Genomic DNA, 16,622 nt, shown 5'->3' on the forward strand with positions numbered 1-16,622 from the left:
AGTCTCTATGCTTAAGTGTCATCCCTGGATCGGTATGCTGACACACACAGTACTCGAGGATTTATAACAGAGGTAAATCACATGTATAAAGTAACGTAAATACTATTACCTCAATCCAAATAGCGGAAGTAACAACAAGGTTGTGGATTCCATCAACACCAATGGCAAAGTTGAGTGTAGAAATCATAACCCTAACGTATCACTTACTCGTCGTAAGATTCCTGCAACATGAGACGTTGCAGCCACAAAGGGTCAGTACATTGAATGTACTGGCAAATTCACACCATAGGACAATGATGAACAATAGCTATCACTACATGCATATTTGGCTGGTGGAAAAGCTCTATGGTTATAATATTTTTGCGAAAAGCCAATTTTTCCCTACTGCAAAGGAATATGTTTTATTTAACTACAAAGTTTGATGAAAACATTGAGAAGGTTCCTCCAACTCAATCCCAATTAATAGTTAACAACCCAACAAATTAATTAAGTAACGTGATGAGATCAACATGATAATCCAAGAACCAGATAATCAAGATGTCCATAACCGGGGACACGGCTAATCATGATTAGTTTGTACACTCTGCAGAGGTTTGCGCACTTTTCCCCCACAAGACTCGATCTCCTCCGTTGAATTTCTCGCACTTCATGATGTTTGAGAAATGGATGGCCGAGACACAGTCTTTCCGAAGCATTAACTCTTTACTCTGGGTAGACAGTTACACCTACTTTCCCCTACATCTGCTAGCCTACCACTGAAAGAGGTCACACAACATACTCAACTATGCCAGAGCCCATAATGGCTTGTGGCTGCACACGGAAGTTTCTAGCATGAATAATCTTATGATCCCTTTGAGCCTGGGTGGCATTCCTTAGGGTGATCACACGGGTCCTCCGGGATCCCCTTGGGCAAGCACTGGGTTCTCCAGGTCCCGGGCAAACCACTGGGTGCTCTAGGGTGCCCCTACCATTCCACCTAGATGTGTATTAAAGTAGCCACCTTAAGTTAACCATTAAATAATAACTCTCACATCTGTCATGAATCACTCAACCAATCCACGTCTACGAGCTTAGCAGAGCAGTATGAGCATAACGTAGAAGTAACTCCCAGGGTTTGAATGCATGTCAATAGGTTCCTACCTCATCAACTACTTCCCAATACCCATATGTTATCAAGTCCTAACCATGTAGTGTTCGAGGGGTTGAAACTAATGCATAAAAACTGGGTAATAAAGGGATATGATCAAAGTGTGAACTTGCCTTGTACTGTTGTTGAAGATGATTCGCACTCATAACTCCCGATATTTCTACTCGTCACACTCCATTCAATCTATCGTAAGCAAGCAATTGCATACATTAGCACTCATGCAAAAGAATCGAAGAAAAGATCTCGGAAAACTTCGAAAACAGGAAAATAACTCTTGCAACAGAAAACAATTTCTAACAGTACCAAAATTGGGTGAATTTGGTCTTACCAGAAAGTTTAGGTCAAGAGCTTCGACTTGCAAAAAGAATCAACTAAATCGGAGTTATAGAACTCAAGTTACGATCAAACGAAGTTCAAATACAAATCTGTTTGAAACCAAATTTTAAACTTTCAAAAATATGTTTAAGTTGATTATCTTGACAGAGGGGATCATAACGAAGAAGTGGGCATTGGTTTTGTTGGATTTGGATAAACGAGCACAAAGTTGTAGTCGTTTCAAAAACAGGGACTAATCTGTAAAGAAAATAATCACAGATAGGTCCCTGGCCGAAATTAAATTAAAAGAAAATTCCTATCGAGCGAACGCTCGCTACAGAACCTAAACCGACGAATTCGTTAGTTAAACTAAACTATCCGGTGAACGTTCTCTAAATAAATAAACCTAAACAAAACCGGCTTTAAAACGAAAACTAAAACAACTAAATAAAAAATCGGGCGAACCGGGCGGTTCCTACCGGTTCAGGCAGGTCGGCGGTGGATCGGACGAAGCGTCGGCGCTCAACTCCGGCGGCGGCTCCGGCGAGTGCAGCGCGGGCAGCGTGCAGCGGCGGTGATGCGCGGCGAGGGCTGCGTGCGGCGATGGGGTGCGGCGCGTCAGCGGTGGCGGCGGCTTGCGGCGGCGAGGCGCGGGCGGCATGCAGCAGATCTCACCGGCGGCAGCGGCTCCGACGAGTGCGGCGCATCGAGGAGGAGAGAGAGGTTCGGGGCGGTGCCTCGGTATTTAAAAGCGGAGGGGGTGGAGACGTGGAGGAGGGGGCAAGGGAGGCGGCGGCGGGCGCGGAGTCCGCAGAGGTCACGGCGGCAGCGATGGCGTGCTGGCGGCGGAGTCTCCGAGCGGAGCTCGGGGACGAGCGGGATGGGCCATTGGGCCGCGGCCTGGCTTGGGCGCTGGGCCGGCCCAGTCGACGGGGGAAACTTTTTCTCTTTAAAAAACATTTTTTCAGGCAAACAAAAATAATAACAACAAAATAAATAAGAATATTATATAGGCATATAATATATCAAAATTTCCAGAAAATTATTTTCTTCAACCTGAACATTTTACTAACGTCAAATAAAATCCACAAAAATTCAAATAAAGCAAAGAGTGCTACTGTTGCAATAAAACCCACTAAAAATCATTTTTAAAATACCAAAATGATTTCAAATTTATTTATCTCCAATTTTCTATTGTAGGGAATCATTTTACCCTATTTTCCGTATATTTTATTTTTGGAAAAAAATAATTTGAATAAAACCCCAAATAACTCTAAATTGAAAATAATTTCAAAGGGGCGTTAAATTTGGTTTCTTTGAAACTTCCAACTCATATTTCATATAATTTGAAGAAGTCATTTTATCCTCTCTCGTGAAAATCATTGAGTTGCTTAAAGTTTCTGAGTTGGAAAAAATATTTCCAAATGAAATTCAAATATTTTCAAAAACCCTTTTCATTTAATTAAATGGAAGAAGTCATGTCATCTTCTCTCTAGGGTTTTGTATTTGAAAAGAATTTGAATTCACGGAAATCATAAATGAAAAAAAAAGTTTGGGAAAGTCATTTTATTCCCTCTCATTTAACTTTCAAAAGTTTCAAATTTCACTCACTTTCGGTCAATCAATCACACAACAATCAAACAAACAATCAAAACTATCTATTTAATATAACATTCCAAAATTTAGAGTTTTGGGATGTTACAATAAAGTAACATGCTAAAGTTTCAACTATGGTTAGCAAAAGTTATATTAGAACACCTAAACCTGATGAGCAAATTGAAGTTAAACCTATTATTGCTATGGTTAAAGATCTCCTGGAAGAAGATGTGGATGGGCATGTTATTTACTTTCGTGAAGAAGCTACTAGAATTGATAAACCTGGTAAAAGAGATAAACATAGACCTGTTGTTGGCATGCCTGTTATTTCAGTTAAAATAAGAGATCACTGTTATCATGGTTTATGTGACATGGGTGCTAGTGTGAGTGCTATTCCTTACACTTTATATGAAGAAACCATGAAAGACATAGCACCTGCTGAGATAGAAGAAATAGATGTTACTATTAAACTTGCTAATAGAGACACCATATCACCATTTGGGATTATTAGAGATGTTGAAGTCTTGTGTGGGAAAATTAAATACCCTACTGATTTTGTTGTTCTTCGTTCCCCACAAGATGACTTTTGTCCCATTATCTTTGGTAGACCTTTCTTGAATACAGTTAATGCTAAGATAGATTGTGAGAAACAAACTGTTGGTGTTAGCTTTGGTGATGAGTCTCATCAGTTTAATTTTTCCATGTTTTTTAGAAATCATCATGAAAAAGAATTGCCTAGTAAGGATGAATTAATTGGTCTTGCTACTGTTTGCTATTCCACCTACTGATCCTTTAGAACAATATTTGCTAGACCATGAAAATGATTTATATATGCATGAAAGATATGAAATAGATAAGGTTTTCTTTGAACAATGTCCTATGCTTAAACATAATTTGCCTATTGAAACCCTAGGAGATCCTCCTCCACCTAAAGGTGATCCTGTGTTTGAATTAAAACAATTGCCAGACACTTTGAAATATGCTTATCTTGATGAAAAGAAAATATATCCTATTATTATTAGTGCTAACCTTTCAGAACATGAAGAAGAAAGATTATTGGAAGTTCTAAGGAAGCACCGGGCTGCTATTGGATATACTCTAGATGATTTAAAGGGCATTAGTCCCACTCTATGTCAGCACAAAATTAATATGGAACCTAATGCTAAACCCGTTGTTGATCACCAACGTCGGTTGAATCCAAAAATGAAGGAAGTGGTAAGAATGGAAATCTTAAAACTTCTGGAAGCAGGTATAATCTATCCTATAGCTGATAGTAGATGGGTAAGTCTTCATTGTGTCCCTAAGAAAGGAGGTATTACTATTGTTCCTAATGATAAGAATGAACTTATTCCACAAAGAATTGTTACAGGTTATAGAATGGTAATTGATTACAGAAAATTAAATAAAGCAACTAGAAAAGATAATTACCCTTTTCCTTTTATTGATCAAATGCTTGAAATATTATCTAGGCACACACACTTTTGCTTCCTAGATGGATAATCTGGCTTTTCACAAATACCTGTTTCTCAACCTGATCAAGAAAAGGCTACTTTTACTTGTCCATTTGGAACTTATGCTTATAGACGTATGCCTTTTGGTCTATGTAATGCACCTGCTACCTTTCAAAGATGTATGACTGCTATATTCTCTGATTTTTGTGAAAAGATTGTTGAGGTTTTAATGGATGACTTTTCTATTTATGGGAAGTCTTTTGATGATTGTTTAAGCAATCTTGAGCGAGTTTTGCAGAGATGTGAAGAAACAAATCTTGTCTTGAATTGGGAGAAGTGCCACTTTATGGTTAATGAAGGCATTGTCTTGGGTCATAAAATTTCTGAAAGAGGTATTGAAGTGGACCAAGCTAAGGTTGATGCAACTGAGAAAACGCCATGTCCTAAGGACATCAAAGGTATTCGTAGTTTCCTAGGTCATGCTGGTTTCTATAGGAGATTTATCAAAGACTTTTCTAAAATTTGTAGGCCTCTTACTAATCTTTTGCAAAAGGATATTCCTTTTGTTTTTAAATGATGATTGTTTAGAAGCCTTTGAAGCACTCAAGAAAGCCTTAATATCTGCACTTATTGTTCAACCACCTGATCGAAACTTGCCTTTTGAAATTATGTGTGATGCTAGTGATTATGTTGTTGCTGTTGTTCTAGGACAGAGAGTTTATAAGAAATTGAATGTTATTCATTATGCTAGTAAAACTCTAGATAGTGCTCAAAGAAATTATGCTACTACTAAAAAAGAATTCTTAGCAGTGGTGTTTGCTTGTGATAAATTTAGATCTTATATTGTTGATTCCAAAGTAACTGTTCACACAGACCATGCTGCTATTAAATATCTTATGGAAAAGAAAGATGCTAAACCTAGACTTATTCGTTGGGTTCTCTTGTTACAAGAATTTTATTTACATATCATTGATAGAAAAGCAGTTGAGAACCCAGTAGCTAATAACTTGTCTAGGCTTGAAAATGTGCTTGATGACCCACTACCTATTGATGATAGTTTTCCTGATGAGCAATTAGCTGCAATAAATGTTTCTCATAGTACTCATTGGTATGCTGACTATGCTAATTACATTGTTGCTAAATATTTACACCTAGCTTTACATACCAGCAAAAGGAAAAATTCTTCTATTATTTAAGACATTACATTTGGGATGACCCACATCATTATAAAGAAGGAGTAGATCGTATTACTAGACGTTGTGTACTTGAGCATGAACAGGGACAAATCCTACGAAAATGTCACTCTGAGGCTTATGGAGGGCATCATGGTGGAGATAGAACTGCTCACAAGGTATTGCAATCTGGATTTTATTGGCCTACTCTCTTCAAGGATGCCCGTAAGTTTGTCTCTTCTTGTGATGAATGTCAAAGAATAGGTAATACCGGTAAGCGTCAAGAAATGCCTATGAATTATTCACTTGCTGTTGAACCATTTGATGTTTGGGGATTTGATTACATGGGACCTTTTCCTTCCTCTATTGGGTATACACATATTTTGGTAGTTGTTGATTATGTTACTAAATGGGTAGAAGCCATTCCAACCAGTAGTGTTGATCACAACACCTCTATTAAAATACTTAAGGAAGTTATTTTCCCAAGGTTTGGAGTCCCTAGATATTTAATGACTGATGGTGGTTCACACTTTATTCATGGTGCTTTCCGTAAGATGCTTGCTAAGTATGTTTTTAACCATAGAATTGCATCCGCCCTATCATCCTCAGTCTAGTGGTCAAGTTGAACTTAGCAATAGAGAAATAAAATTAATTTTGCAAAAGACTGTTAATAGGTCCAAGAAGAATTGGTCTAAGAAATTAGATGATGCACTTTGGGCTTATAGAACAGCATATAAAAATCCTATGGGTATGTCTCCTTATAAAATGGTTTATGGAAAAGCTTGTCATTTTCCTCTTGAGTTAGAACATAAAGCACATTGGACAGTTAAAGAACTCAACTATGATTCAAACTGGCTGGTGAGAAGAGGTTATTTGATATAAGCTCCTTAGATGAATGGAGAACCCAAGCTTATGAAAATGCAAAGTAATTCAAAGAAAAAGTTAAAAGATGGCATGACAAAGAATTCAAAAGTGTGAGTTTAAAGTCGGAGAATATGTTCTTTTGTACAACTCTCATTTTAGATTTTTTGCAGGAAAGCTCCTCTCAAAATGGGAAGGCCCATACATCATCCAGGAGGTTTACCGGTCTAGAGCCATCAAAATAAATAACTCCGAAGGTACTTACCTGAAGGTTGTCAATGGGCAACGAATAAAGCATTATATCTCAGGTACGCCTATCAATGTTGAAAGTAAAATTATCCAAACTTTGACACCGGAAGAACACATAAAAGAGTCCTTCCGGAACACTCCAGAATGGTGAAAATAAAGAGGTACATGATACAGTAAGTAAACGGACTCCGAAAAATCCGGAAAAATATTTTTTATCAGTTTTGGAATATTTTAGAATTTTGGAAATAAAGAAACTTCCAAGAAGTGTCCCTTGGTGGGCCCCAAGACACCAGGGCACGCGTCAGGCTTGCCTGGCGTGCCCAGGTGGGTTGTGCCCACCTGGGACACCTTTCGTACCCCGTTTTTCTTTCGTATGCTTTTCCTCCAAGATAAAAAATCTATATATACTTCCCGAACCTGTTGATCACCGTATCGCGAAGAAATCCTCTGTTCTATTTTCTTGCTGTTTCTGGTCAGATTTATCAAGCCAGGAATCATGTCTTCTTGCTCCTCCAACAACATGGAAGAAGATGCTTGGCTGATGAAGATCAAGACGAAGCAGGAGGAGCCAACGGACGCCATCAAGGGAGACAAGGGCAAGAAAGCTACCTTAGATCCGCCCCCGGTAGCGGCACGAGAGCTGCTGGCCGAGGAGGAGAAAGAGGATATCCTTAAACCCTACCTTCCTCATCTTACTCCTGCTGAGATTGAGGCTTTTCGCGTCATTGAAATATCTTACTCGCGAAAATATTCTGCATCAAGAGCATATCATCCATCTCCGGAGCGTCATCTCTCATCTGGAGTACTTCATGATCCTTCAGGATAGGATCGCTTCATCACCATTATCATCTTCTTCACCACCAAAGGAGAATTGAGTATCGGGTATGGGCACTCCCCTTGGCTTCCACCAAGCTTGGGGGAGGTGCCCCGGTATAGTATCATCCCAGTATCTTTTTGCTTTTCCTTATCTTAGTTCGATCATTTGCTTTTAGAAGAAATAAAGTTTAGTTTGATCCTTTCTTCTTTGAGAGTTTGCTTAGTGATCTATCCTTGTAATCGTGTGCAAGTTATATAATAAAGTTAGTTTGAGTTTTTGCTCTCTTTACTCTCATGTTGCAAATAAAGAAAAGAAATAAGGAAAGAAAAAGGAAATGAAATAAATAGAAGAAAGGAAATAAATCAATAAGATTATATACTAATCCTATGGTAGGTGATGGCACCACATAAGGAAAAGTATAAGTAGAAAATTTTATTAGAGATTGACAAACATAGCATTAGTCAATGATGCAACTCATGAAAGAATTAATAAGGGAAGAGAAGATTCACATATAGATATACTATCCTAGAAATTTTTTGTGATTGTGAGCCCTCATCAAAATATTATATGCCAAAATTGTTGACGTTGGACAAGGAAGACAACTTAATGGTTTATGTTTGTTTATATTCACATAGAAGTCATATTGTCATAGATCCTTTAACATGTGGTGCTTGCCCCCTGCCTTTGCTAGCCAAAAATTCCGCACTAAGTATAGATACTACTTGTGCATCCAAAAACCCTTAAACCCAAAACTTTTTCAAGTGTCCACCATACCTACCTAGGGATTGAGCAAGATCCCTCAAGTAAGTTGTCATCGGTGCAATAAGGCAATAAAAATTGCTTCTAAATGTGTGAGATCATTTAGTGTAAGAGAAAATTGAGCGTTGTACGAACTTGGATGACAAAGAATAAAAGCGACAGACTGCATAATAAAGGTTGTCATCTTAAGGGGCAATACAACGTGACGTTCTCTTGCACTAAGGGATTGAGCATATAAACAAATAAGCACATGGCAACCTCTGCTTCCCTCTGCGAAGGGCCTATCTTTTACTTTTATGTATTTACTTTTATGCAAAGAGTCAAATTTTTCCTTCTATTCCTTTTATTTTCTCCTTTTGTAAGCATCATGTGGTGAGGAAAGATCTAGGCACATATGTCCAGTTGAATATAGATAGCATGATTTATTATTGTTGACATCACCCTTGAGGTGAGTATGTTGGGAGGCGAAACTATAAGCCCCTATCTTTCTATGTGTCCGGTTGAAATGTTTTGCTCATGGGTACGAGGTCAGTGTTAGCAATCATAGAAGACTATATGATGGTTGAGTATGTGGACTTGCCTAAAGGCTCCGACACGTGACCCTTCCTGAAAAGATGATGAATTGTAGTTGCAAAGTTGACTGAGAACATAGTTTGTCGGTTTCTCTAATAGAGATTTTGCTTTATACTTCGATTGTGTGATGAACTATTACTTATTCATGAGAAGTATATGATAAAAGTTCTATGATAAAAGTCCTATGTTTAATTTTGTTGCTGTTATAATAATCAACATGATGCTTCTATGTCAGTATTTTGTTTTTATCGACACCTCTCTCTCAAAGCATGCAGACATGTTTTTCAATTTCGGTTTTCGCTTGAGGACAAGCGAGGTCTAAGCTTGGGGGAGCTGATACGTCCATTTTGCATCATGTTTTCTCACTGTTATTTATAATTTTTTATCCATAATAATGCTTTTTGGAGTAATTCTAATGTCTTTTCTCTCATAATTTGTAAGGAACACACCAAGAGGGAGAATTCCGGCAGCTAGAAATCTGGACCTAGAAAAGCTATGTCAGGCCACCTATTCTGCACAACTCCAAATGAGCTGAAACATCATGAAGATTTTTTATGGATTATTCAAGAAATATTGGAGCCAATAAACACCAGAGGGGGGCCACCAGGTGTGCACAACCCACCTGGGCGCGCCAGGCCCCCCAGGCGCGCCCTGGTGGGTTGTGGCCTCCTCAGCCCACCTCCGGTGCCCATCTTCTGGTATATAAGTCATTTTGACCTAGAAAAAATCAGGAGGAGACTTTCGGGACGGAGCGCCACCGTCTTGGGCAGGAGCACTTTTGCCCTCCGGCGGAGCGATTCCGCCGGGGGAACTTCCCTCCTGGAGGGGCCGGGAGGAAACATCATCATCATCACCAACAACTCTCCAATCTTGGGGAGGGAAATATCCATCAACATCTTCAACAACACAATCTCCTCTCAAACCCTAGTTCATCTTTTGTGTTCAATATTGTTACCGGAACTATAGATTTGTGCTTGTGGGTGACTAGTAGTGTTGCTTACATCTTGTAGTTGATTACTATGGTTTATTTGGTGGAAGATTATATTTTCAGATCCATTATGCTATTTAATACCCCTCTGATCATGAACATGTTTATCATTTGTGAGTAGTTACTTTTGTTCTTGAGGTCACGGGAGAAATCATGTTGCAAGTAGTCATGTGAACTTGATATGTGTTCAATATTTCGATAGTATGTATGTTGTTATTCCCTTAGTGGTGTCATTTGAACGTCGACTACATGACACTTCACCATATTTGGGCCTAAGGGAATGCATTGTGGATTAGCAATTATATGGTGGGTTGCGAGAGTGACAGAAGGTTAAACCCTAGTTTATGCGCTATTTCGTAAGGGACCGATTGGATCCAAAAGTTTAATGCTATGGTTAGAATCTAGTCTTAATACTTTTCACGTAGTTGCGGATGCTTGCGGGAGGGTTAATCATAAGTAGGAGGTTTGTTCAAGTAAGAACACCACCTAAGCACCGGTCCACCCACGTATCAAATTATCAAAGTAGCGAACACAAATCAAACCAACATGATGAAAGTGACTAGACGAAGTTCCCGTGTACCCTCAAGAACGCTTTTATTATCATAAGAGACCGTTTTGGCCTGTCCTTTCCCTCAAAAGGATTGGGCTACCTTGCTGCACTTTTGTTACTACTACCGTTACTTGCTCGTTACAAATTATCTTGCTATCAAACTACTCCGCTAATTACAATTTCAGCACTTGCAGGCATTACCTTACTGAAAACTACTTGTCATTTCCTTCTGCTCCTCGTTGGGTTCGACACTCTTACTTATCGAAAAGAGCTACAATTGATCCCCTATACTTGTGGGTCATCAGTCCCATGTGTAACTCGCATAAGCCATCCAGCAGTTCGCCAGTGGCACTACCTATTTACTTTCCTATTTCCTTTTGGGTCCCATGTATAACTTACATGACCCATCTAGAAGTTACCCAATGGCAGAGAGGTAGTTGATAACATCCTTTCCATCCTTAGCGTACAACAAACGCTTGGCCTTCTTCACGACCAGAGCTTTCATGGTCGGGTGGGGTGTGATGGCGATGGTGGTGAGTCTTGGTAGAATTTTTTTTCTAGTAACTAGGGTTGGTCTCATTTTGCTAATTAAGTCTCGTCGTCAATTCCCTAGTACCTATAGTATTGGTTTTCATTGTAATCCTTCTAGTAACTAGGTTGGTTACCTATCGTAATAAACTATAGATAGTGGCGAATTTTCTCTTCAATATCTAACCTAAGAGGTAAAGGATAGGAAGTCAATCACTCGCGCAAAATTACAATAAACAAATGGCCTATTTCTATCCAATAACTCATGCAGTTGTCCATTAGAATAATTTATGTGCTTCACACATAACGAAAAATGTGCACACGCAATCATGTAGAAACCAAGTGGACATGACACTTTGATCATGTATTTTTCCTATATCCGTATTTTCCAAATGTTACAAATTAAAGATTGCCTAAATAAGACCTTCCACTTGCCACTTCATAAGTATAGGATGTATCTCAGAAGGTCGAGAACGAGGCGGAAGAGAGGCACAATTTTCTTGTTGGTGAAAGGTTGAACTTAAGTAGGGACATACTGGAAGGATCTTTCAACTATTACCATGGACATGGGAAACATCGGTCATATGCAAACATTGCCACTTGGAACCGTACCAGTCTTCCCACTAAGATGGATCAACCATCTGATCCTAGAGCGTGTGGTGTCGGTGCCTGTGGTGGTGCCATGCTCTTCAGAGATGCCATGCCTTGCTCGTAATTACTGCTAACGGGTGTGAGATAATTGCCCTCTTCCTCCTCCAGCTCATGTGCAAACATGTCAAATGGCTTAGGGACATTGGTGGATTTGGTTTCAGACATTCCCGTCGCGATTCATCCTACATGAACATGCTACGTGGCAATCTACTGGGGGCAAACAGAGGCTTTCACAGTAGTGTCAGCTCCTTTGTGGCCAAAGACAAACACAATCACGGGATGGTTTTCCTATGAATTAGTTTCAAGTGTAGCCATCTCGCCCACTGGAACTCCAGCCTTCGGCTCAGAGGAACCCATATGGATACACCGGGAACTACCTAGGCACACTTCTAGTCTCGTTGATATACTTCTTTGGCTTAATGGCCCAACAAGGAAACTTACATATAGATAGTAGATAAACAATATTACTAGATAAGTGCGAGGGAAGAGAGACAGAGAGGGTGGTTTTTCGGTGCGTGGATTCTACATCTATACGATTAGGTGGGCGAGAATGTTTTTGTATTACTTTCCTTTTTCCTTGTGGGTCCCATGTGTAACTCACATAACACATCTAGCAATTACCTAGTGGCATAACACATTTTACTTTCCTTTTCCTTGTGGGTCCCACTTGTACCTGACATAACCCATCTAGCAGTTACGCAGAGGCCAGAGCAGAGAGGTACTCTACAACATCGTTTTCAGCCTCAGTGTAGAACACAAGCTTCGCCTTCTTATCTATCAGAACTTTCATGGTCGGGCCGAGCGTGACAACATTGGCGGTGACTACTGCTGGAATGATTATCTAGAAATTAGGAGGGGGTCTCGTCGTTATCTTTCTAGTAACTAGGATTGGATACCTCTCGTGATCAATTGTAGATAGTGGCAACGTTTTTGAATATCTAACCTAAGTGGTAAAGGAAAGGAAGTAAGTCACTTGAGCAACATTTCAATAAACAAACGGCCAACTTCTATCCAACAACTCATGCGGTTGTCCATCAAAGTAATTCTGGTGCTTCACACACAACGAAAATGGTGCACACACAATCATGTGGAAACAAAGTCGACATGACAGTATGACCATGTATTTTTCCTATCGCCGTATTTTCTAAATGCTACAAATTAAAGATTCTCTAAATAAGACCTTCTACTTGTCATTTCAGAAGTACAGTATGGATCTCAGAAGGGTTGAGAATGAGGCGGAAGAGAGGCGCAATCTTCTTGTTGCTGAAAGGTGGAACTTAAGTAGGGACACAATCAAGGAAGGTTTCAACTATTACCATGTACATGGGGTAAGTGTACTCCGGAAACGTTTCCTATGGCATGCTCTTCAAGGATGTCATGCATGTCTCAACATCACTGTTGCGGGTGTGAAGTAGTGGCCCTCTTGGTCCTTCTACTCATATGCAAACATGTCAGGTGACTCGGCGGCGGGACACATTTCGTTCTTGCCATTCCGAGGGTGAGTCATCTAACAGGAGCATGATGCCTGTCAATCTACAGGGGGCAAACAATGGCATTCGTAGTAGTGGAAGCTCCTTTGCGGATATAGACAGACACAATTGTGGGATACTTTTGCCTATGAATAAGTTTCTAGTGCAGCCATCTCACCCACTTGGTCTCTAGCCTTCGGTTTAGAGGAGCCCACATGGAGACACCATGAACTTCCTAGGCGCAACTCGAGTCCCGCGAATACACTTCTTTGTCTTAATTGCGGGGTAAACAATATTAGTATATATGGGCGGAGGAAGGGTGACACGGAGGGTGTTTCGTGTGTGTGTGTGTGTGTCTGTGTGTGTGTGTCTGTGATCCCACATCTATGTGAATTGGCGGGGGAGAATGTTTGTGTATTACTTTCCTTTTTTCCTTGTGGGCCGCATGTGTAACTCACACAAAATATCTAGCAGTTACCAAGTGGCATAACCCGTTTTACTTATCTTTTTCCTAGTGGGTCCCATGTGTAACTGAAATAACCCATCTAATACTAACCCAGAGGCCAGAGAGGTGTACAACACACAGTTGGCCTTCTTATAGATCTGAACTCATGGTCGGGCCGGGCATGATCCCGATGGCGGTAGCTGCTTATAAAGTGATTTTTCTAGTAATTAGGATTGGTTCTCATCTTGCTAATTAAGTCTTGTTGTGAATTTTCTAGTACCTATAAGATTGATTTTTGTCTTTATCTTTCAACTAGGATTGGTTACCTATCGTGATAAACTATAGATAGTGGCAAGTTTTCTCTTGAATATCTAACCTATGAGGTAAAGGAAAGGATGCCAGTCACTGAAGCAACATTGCAATAAACAAATGTCCTCTTCTATCCAACAACCCATGTGGTTGTCCATCAAACTAATTTTGGTGCTTCACTCACAACGAAAATGGTGCAAACACAATCATGTGGAAACCACGTGGCCATGACACTATGATCATGTATTTTTTCCTATATCGGTATTTTCCATTTGCCACAAAGTTAAGATTACCAAAGTAAGACCGTGCACTTGTCGTTTAACTAAGTGGAAGAGAAGCGCAAACTGCTTGTTGATGAAAGGTGGAACTTAAGTAGGGACATACTATAAAATGGTTCAACAATTACCATGGACATGGGGCACATCGGCCGTCCGCAAACATCGCCTCTTGAAACCCTGCCAGTCTTACCACAAGGATGGATCATCTATCTACGTCTGGAGCGCATGGTGCGGGTGACCATGGTGGCCACATGCTCTTAAGGGATGCCATGCCTGGGTGATCATCACTACTATCGGGTGTGACACAATGGCCCACTTGCTCCTCCAACCGTATGCAAACATATCAACTAGCTCAGTGACGTGGTACGCATTTGGTTCTGACTATTCCCGTGGTGAGTCATCCTACATTAGCATGATACATGGCAATCTGTTGGTGGCAGACATAGGCATTCATAGTAGCGGCAGCTCCTTTGCCGGCAAACACATACACAATCGCGGGATGCTTCTACCTGTGATTCAGTTTCTAGTGCAGCCATCTCACCCACTAGGACTCCAGCCTCCAGTTCAGAGGAACCCATATCGAGACACTAGGAACTGCCAAGGCACAACTCGAATCTCATGAATACGCTTCTTCGGCTTAATAGCCCGATAAGGAAACTTACATATAGGTAGTACATAAACAAAACTAGATAAGGGTGAAGCAATAGAGACACAAAGGCTATTCAGAAAATCCATGCCTGGGTCGTCATCACTACTGCCGAGTGTGGCATGCATATGATGGCCTTCTTGTTCCTCTAGCTCATATGAAAACGTGTCAAACGGATCTTGGACATGGGACACATTTGGTTCTAGCCATCCCCGTGGCGGGACACCCTACATTAGCATGCTACATGGCAATCTGCTAGGGGAAAATAGAGGCATTCATAGTAGTGGAAGCTCCTTTGAGGACAAAGACACACACAATCGCGGGATGCTTTTGCCTATGAATATGTTTGTATTAGAACCATTTCAACTGCTGGGACTCCAGCCTCTAGCTTAGAGGAACACATATGGAGACCCCGGGAACTACCTAGGCACAACTCGAGGATCACGAATATGCATTTTTACTTAATGGCCCAAGAAGAAAACTTGTATATAGGTATAGATATACAATATTACTAGATAAGGGCGATGGAAGAGAGACACACAAAGGTTATTTATTTTTGTGTGGATGCCACACCTATGCGATTTGGCTGGGAAGTCGGTTTGTGTATTACTTTACTTTTTCCTTGAGCGTCCCATGTGTAACTAACATAATCCATCAGCAGTTACCCAATGGCATAATCAATTCATATTACTTTCATTTTGACTTGTGGGTCCCATGTGTAACTGACATAATCCATCTAGTAGTTATCCAGAGGCCAGAGAGGTACTTTACAATATCTTTTGAGCCTCAGCGTAGCATTCACACTTAGCCTTCTTATCGACCAGAACTTTCGTGGTCGTTGCTGGCGGGACCGCTATGATGGTGGCTGCTACTAGAAAGATTTTTCTGGTAATTTGGATTGGTACTCGTCTTGCTAATTATGTCTCGTCATAAATTTTCACATACCTACAGGATTGGTTCTCGTCGTGTTCTTTCTAGTAACTAGCATTGGTTGCCTATCGGGATAATTTGTAGATAGTGGCAAGTTATATCTTGAATATCTAACCTAAGAGGAAAAGGAAAGGAAGACACTGACTGGCCAACTTCTATCAAAAAACTCATGCGGTTGACCATCATAAAAAATTTGGTGCTTCACGCACAACGAAAATGGGGCACACAAGATCATGTGGAACCAAGTGGACATGATAGTATGGTCATGTATTTTTTTTCTATCACCGCATTTTTGTAAGGCTGCAAATTAAATATTTTCTAAATAAGTCCTCCCACTTGACACTTAATAAGTAAAGGATTGATCTCAGAAGGATCGAGAACGAGGCGTAAGAGAGGCGAAATCTTGCTCTTGAAAGGTGGAACTTAAGTAGGGATACACTCGAAGCAGTTTCAACTATGACCATGGACATGGGGGAAAACACCGTCCGCAAACATTGCCACTTGGATCCCTACCAGTCTTCCCACAAGGATAGATCATCCATCTGCGTTTGGACCACATGGTGTGGGTGCCCATGATGGCGGCATGCTCTTCAGGGATGTCAACACACAAAACATCAGCACACAAAACTCAACAGATACCTCGCGACATTCGTTAGTATAATTAACAAATCATAAACTTTAAGTATTGTTATGAACCCATTTATATTTTATTCTTGCATAATACCTACTATATTCTAACTTCTCCATGACTTATATCCCCTGATATAATCCATAGCATCATCAAAACAAGCGAACCATGCAGTAGAAAACAGAATTTGTCTAAAACATAACAGTCTGTAATGATCTGGATAAAAATCATACTTCAGGAACTCCAAAAATTCTGAAAAA

Source organism: Triticum aestivum, chromosome 3D (genome assembly GCF_018294505.1).
Source record: "Triticum aestivum cultivar Chinese Spring chromosome 3D, IWGSC CS RefSeq v2.1, whole genome shotgun sequence".
NCBI classification, from domain to species: Eukaryota; Viridiplantae; Streptophyta; class Magnoliopsida; order Poales; family Poaceae; genus Triticum; species Triticum aestivum.